Here is a 6,544-nt window from a genome sequence, read left to right on the forward strand (position 1 = left end):
CTCCCTGGGGCACTGCAAGAAGCAGCTAGCACATCTGGCAAGAGAAGCCAACCACACCTCCCCACCTTGGAGAACAGGGTAACTGAGTAGCCAGACCTTTTAAAATGATCCTGATTAGTGGAGCAGCTGGGGACCCACACATACAGGCGGGGCCAGGCTGGTTGGGCAGCCCACTGCCTTTGATCATGTTGAAACGGATTAATGTATGTGAAAGGATGAGGCTTCAGAAATCATTCACTTGATGTCTTCAGCACTCCAGTACCATCACCACTACAACCACGATCCAGAAAAATCCTAGATGCCGCACATGGGATGGATCTGAGAAATAGTTAGCGTTTTTAGAACAATTACAACTAGAGTATGCCATCTACCATCATTGAGGCAAAAGAAATTACTCAGGGTCAAATTAGCAGAGAATCCATAAAACCATTCTGCTCATAAATCATCACTCGAGAGTAAGACTCTTGTTCAGAACTTGATAATAGGCTCAAAGTGGGAGAGATGCAGAAGGAGGGACTCTTGTTCTTTCCTTCTCTTGCCATAAGGATCCTTCCGTTTCTCCAACTTCCTAAATCTGTGACTCTACAACTTCTGCTTATACCTTGTTTTTTTTTCCTTCTTCCAGCCTTTCTCCTCTCTGCCCCACCCACCCTTGTTTCTTAGGTTCCCTCTCCTCCAACTGCAGTCCTCATGCTGTCCCAGGCCCAGGCAAGAGCCTGAGATTTGGGTGAAGTCAGCAGGCTGTGCCTCCCTCTCCTGGCAAAAGAGGGGAAAGCAGGGCCAGTGCTGTTTAGGTGCGGCCCACACAGCTGCCAGGATGTTGGGAATCACTCAGCCTGTCTGGGGCCAGAGCAAGGCCTCTTTGCAGCCCTTCAGCAGGAAGGCCTCCTAAACAGCACAGACAGCTGTGCCACTGGCCTCTCCACGTCTACCCAGGCCCTGTGGGCGCTGGCAGCTTCTGTCCCCACTAGGCCCCAACCTATACGATGCTAATCTTGGGGCTACAGTGGGCCCTGTTCTGAGGAACTCCTAGGCAGGCAGGTATAGAAGTGGCCATTGTCACCATCTCTGCCATGCACCCCACAATTGCACTCCTGTCATCCTTTCCATAAGTACAGAGCCCCACAGCCTCCGTGCAATGAAAGCTGCTCCCTTCTTGTTGGGACTTGGTATTTGGACTGTCAGTCCCCCCACCCCACATACACTCCTGGATTTTATGCCGTTTTCCCTTCCTCCTAATCTAGGTTTTATTCCTCAGCTCCCCAGCGCTTGCTCCCAGCATGCCCTTGTGGCTCTAACAGCACCTGCTGGGGTTGAATTATAACCCCCTCCCCCACCTCCCCTTTCTTTTCTCCTCACTTTTTTCCACCCCCTCCCTCTTTTACTTTCATCCCTGCTCTCTAAACTCTTCTCCCTCCCTCCCTGCCTTCTGTACCTTCCTTTTCCTTTTCTGAATCCCTTCCCCCACCATAATTATGGCACATTTAGTGTCTACATGAACGAGACAGAACCATCAGTCTGTGAACAGCATCTGGGGACAGAAGTGTCTCCTTATGACATTGACCATTTTACACAACCAATTTTCAAAGATTTGAACCTGCTGCCCCATCAGTCTCTGAAGCTGATCTTCCCATCTCAACAATTTTCCATTTTAACAGAGGCTGTCAGGGATGAGGATGTTAAGACAGTCAAGTGCTCTTTGCTTCCCTCCAGCCACCAAAAAGCAATTTTCACTAATACTGGTGAGGATTACATTAAAATTGTGTAAAAGAAAGGCATGACCTCATTTTTTTCTTTTGTCTGCTGGTGCTCAGCAGGGCTGTGAAGGTGCTCTCCCCCACAAGCTCCAGGTGCCTAGGCTGACCTGAAATGTTAAAAGCTCAGGGGTTGAGTGGAAAGGAGGACATTCACTCTGGATCACCATAATCCATTACCATTGGTTGAGCCTAAAACTTCACTGACCCAACTTCTCCCACACCATTGTTCATGCTTTTCTTGTAATTCAGGCTAACCTCCCATTTCAGATCTTTGGAAGGGGAAAGCCTGGTTCAAAATGATACAAAGTGTAAACTGGTGATTCCCAACTGACTGTCATCAACATGGGATGGGGAGGTACAGGTGTCTGTAAATTTGAAAACGCTCCCCAGATGAATGATCTGATATATCCCAAACACCCAGCCTTCCAGAGCTGTAACTTGTCTTCTTAATTGAAAGCACAGAGTTTGACTTTAATTGCCCTCCTCCCCATCAATCATTGCCAGGTAGAAGTCCTCGGGAGGCCTGTCTAGGGAGAAATGATAAAGCAAAGCTCCCCTAAATACATACAGACTCACTTTTAAAACCTAAAACATTCCACTTGCACATTGTACTCTTAAGTAAAACTATTAGCCCTGACAGCGGAAGTGTCAACAGAACTATAATGCACTGATTTGCCACTAGATCTTTTATGTGACCTTGTGTTCTTCGACAAGAATGCCTGAAAAAGGCATTCCCCATGTTTCTAGTAAAAGAGACCTTACGGGCACATTTTGTTTTCAGTAGAAAAAAATCTCCCTGCATTTTCAACTAGCTACTTAAGCTCCAAGAAAATCTTTGTCAAATCAGATCCCCATTTTCACAAAATCTTCTCTATTTAAAACTAGCAGTGGGCATGCTATATTTAAAATGGATAACCAGGGACTTCCCTGGTGGTCCAGTGGCTAAAACTCTGCACTCGCAATGCAGGGGGCCCAGGTTCAATCCCTGGTCAGGGAACTAGATCCCACATGCTGCAACTAAAAGATCCCACATGCCGCAACTAAGACCCGGCACAGCCAAATAAATAAATATTTAAAAATAAAATAAAGTGGATAACCAACAAGGACCTACTGTATAACATAGGGAACTCTGCTCAGTATTATGTAACAACCTAAATGGGAAAAGAATTTGAAAAAGAATAGATACATGTATATGTATAACTGAATCACTTTGCTGTACACCTGAAACTAACAAAACATTGTCAATCAACTATACTCCAATATAAAATAAAAAGTTAAAAAAAAAACTTGCAGTGGGCATACTGATCATGGGTTCTGGTCCTTGGCTTTGGTAGGCTAATTTGCCCAAAGGATTGTGTGCAGTGCGTGGCTGAGGCTCTTATAGCCAAGGAAGGTAAGTTACAGCTCTCATTTCCAAACATTGACCTCCCTACTTGGGATAGGATTCTCCCTAAGGTAACCCCCTAACTTCTTTGTGCATTGGTCAGCATATTCTTTCATCATCTTGTATTCAATCATTCACTCAAATATTTATAGAATGCCTACTATTTGCCAGTCTATTGGCTGGGTGCTCATGAGAGTACAGCAGTGAGCAAGGTAGTCACACAATGTCTTCCCTCAAAGAGTTCACGAACTAGTGTTTTCCTGGGTCACACTGTCTGATTCTTGACTCAAACTCCTTTCCTAAGTCCCTTACTTGAACCAGGTGTTCCTATCCTGCTCCTTGGACCAACTGTGGGCATTGAATCCAGTCCACAGGGGTCTCCTGCCTTAACCCCATGCCTGAGACCCAAGGCCTAGCCGGAGAGATCTTGATAGGGAAGCAAAGAGGCCAGACAGGTTAGCATCACCCCTTGATCTGGAACTATCTTTTGCCCAGTCATGATCTATCCATACCCAGATTCCTGAAACCCACATCACAGGAACCTGATGGCCAGGTGATGATTGTTCCTTTGTCCCTGTGCTCCCCGACACTACCCAATCATTGGAGTTGTATGGAGCTTTGAACATTCAAATTAGTAGTGTGGTCGTAACACCTTGAAATTGATGTCTCAGATCTGTAGGTGGAATAAAGATAGAGACATCACTCAAAACCTGTATCAGTCAGGGTCCCAGCAGGGAGTAGATGGCACACTCAAAATGGGTATTTTGGAGAGTAAAGGTTAATAAATGGACAATTTATAAAGGTGGGGGCAGGGTACCCAGGGCTAGTAACAGGAGTGGGGGATGGTCAGGCCTTTGATGTCATCCCTACAGGTCAGCCTCCCCTCCCGAAGCAGAGTGCAGGGTGGAGAAGGATGGAGAGAGGGTCTGAAGGGGCACATGGAAGCTACCCAGAACAGAAATTCTCATTCAGATTTTGCAGAAATTCAGACCAGAGCTGAGATCAGCGTCTTATGCTTTGATCTGTGAAAACTGGCTTTGGTACGCAAAGGAGTAGGATAAACTAAATGGCAAGGAGAGCTTTTATTCTTCTGAAAAAAGTAAACATTTTCAGACATTTTTAAACTAGGGAAGAATCCATTTTCATAGAACAATGAATGATTTTTCTTATCTATTTATTAAAATAGGTTCTCACTTTGATAACATTAGCTCCTGTTACCAACTGTGACTGAAAGGAATGAAACTGTGTATTGAAAAGAGCCTGGATTTCAGATTTACAGCTAATTCAGGTTGGTTTCCTTGCACCACTGCCTACCACCCTACCACTACCCACCCCCTGCAAAAAATAAAAGTTAGGTATACCAAATTAAGGAGCTTTACCACTTATAGTAACATTTTAACACTGTTATCAATGAACTAAACATTGCTTTTCCACAGTCCACTAGAAGAGCCTAATAACAAGAAAACAAGCTGATGTTGGGGCTTTTATTTTTTAAAAATAATAATAATAAATGGACCTTGTTCCCAGGCCTTCCTCTGCACAGCCCGTGCCCCTGAGCTCCCTCCCTGCCTGCATCACTGACCCTGAGCATCTCCCAGGTGGCTGGCACGGTAGCACTGAGACCCTGCCTGGAGCCCAGGAAGAGTCCATGAGGGACAAACACTGATAGGCTGATCTTCAGTATCAGATGGGCTCAGCTATTTACCAGATGCGCCACCTTGGGTGACTAATTTCTCTGAGCCTCAATTTCCTCAACTTTAAAATGGGGATAATGATAACGTCTATATCATCAGTTGTTGCTGGGATTAAATAAGACAATGGTCTGTAAAACACCTAGCACAGTGCCTGGCACCTGATAAGCACATGGTAAAACCCATTATTTTTAGACTCAGAAACAAGAACTAATGCGGAAAAAAAAGGGAGGAAAAAAGGCAGGGGTGAGGAGTGGGTTACGTTTCAATCAACTAGAATGTTACATTGCCCAGAGTCCCCTTCCCCAAGGGGTCCCATTAAGTCAACATTTATTGTATTGATTTTTCCCAGTGCAACGAACATTTTACAGGTTAAGCATCTCTACTGCCCGTTGCTGTTTCACAGGTGGTGCTATAGTAAGATCTCCACTCACATCAATGCAGAAGCCTTTATCTCTCTGTCAAAAGCGGGAGGTAAAGCAGGATAAGAGACCTAGGTCACTGCAGGGAAAAAAATGTGTCTAGGAATCCTCAAGGAATAGGTTGGGAGGGGAATCTGAGGCGGAATAAGAGACAAAAGAGGAAGAGAAATTGTCATGATGTGTTTGTTTGGCTCTTAATCCAGAGAAGCCACATCTGCAAATGTTAGGCACACTTTCATATCTGATTTATTTCTCCCTTTAACCTTGTGGCACAAAGTCCAGGGTTACGAACTCCCCCGACAACTGCCATTCCACCAAGGGGAGACAATAAGAGGGGACAAGAACACCCAGACAAATCCGAACACTCCCCTAACACCCCACACAGCCTCCCTCTTTCCATCCTTGCTCCTCATAGTCTAGCCTCCCCACAGCAGCCAGAGTGACCTTCATAAGTCAGATCATGCCACTCCTCTGCTCAAAACCATCCAACGTCTTTTCATCTCACTCAAAGTAAAAATCTATCTTACAAGGGCCTACATGGCCCTGAGCAACTTGTCCAGCTGCTACCACTGCCACCATGAGCTCTCTATCTACTACTCTCCCCCTTACTTCCCTCCGGCCACACCAGGCTCCTTGTTTTTCCTAGAACACCAAGCACACTCCTGACTTGAGCTCTTTGCACTGGCTATTCACTCTGCCAAGAAGACTCTTCCTCCAGAAATCTGCATGGCTCAACCCAGGAACTTCTTTCAGGTCTTCCTTAATTGTCCCTTTCTCCATGAAGTTTTCCTTGACCACTGTTGTGGTCAAGGAAATGTTTGTGTCCCCCCAAAATTCATATGTTGAAATTCTAACTCCCAATGTGATGATAGTGAGGTGGGGCCTTTGGGAGGTGATTAGGTCCTAAGAGTGGAGCCCTCATGAATGGGATTAGTGCCCTTATAAGAGAGACCCCCGAGAGCTCTCTCACCCCTTCTGCTGTGTGAGGTCACAGGGAGAAGACAGCCATCTCTAAACTAGGAAGCAGGCTCTCAACAGGCACCAAATCTGCTGGCACCTTGATCCTGGACTTTGCAGACCCCAGAACTGTGAGAAATAAGTGTTTGTTGCTTAAGCCACCCAGTCTATGGTATTTCTGTTATAGTAGCCCAAGCAGACTAAAACAACCACCCTAATTCAAAGTGCCTCACAAATCACTCCTGCCATTCCCTCCTAACTTTCTTTATTTTTCTCCATTGTACTTACCATCATTTAACATTATATATATATAATATATATAATTATCTTATT

General features: G+C 45.2%; 1 non-coding gene across 1 annotated transcript; it reads left to right on the forward strand.

The window, feature by feature from the left end:
• The first annotated feature begins 2,681 nt into the window (after positions 1–2,681).
• On the forward strand, positions 2,682–2,754 carry TRNAA-CGC (transfer RNA alanine (anticodon CGC)). Its single transcript has one exon. It is a non-coding gene; the product is annotated as a tRNA-Ala (tRNA).
• Positions 2,755–6,544: the final 3,790 nt, after the last annotated feature.

This window comes from Tursiops truncatus, chromosome X (assembly GCF_011762595.2).
Source record: "Tursiops truncatus isolate mTurTru1 chromosome X, mTurTru1.mat.Y, whole genome shotgun sequence".
Taxonomy (NCBI): Eukaryota; Metazoa; Chordata; class Mammalia; order Artiodactyla; family Delphinidae; genus Tursiops; species Tursiops truncatus.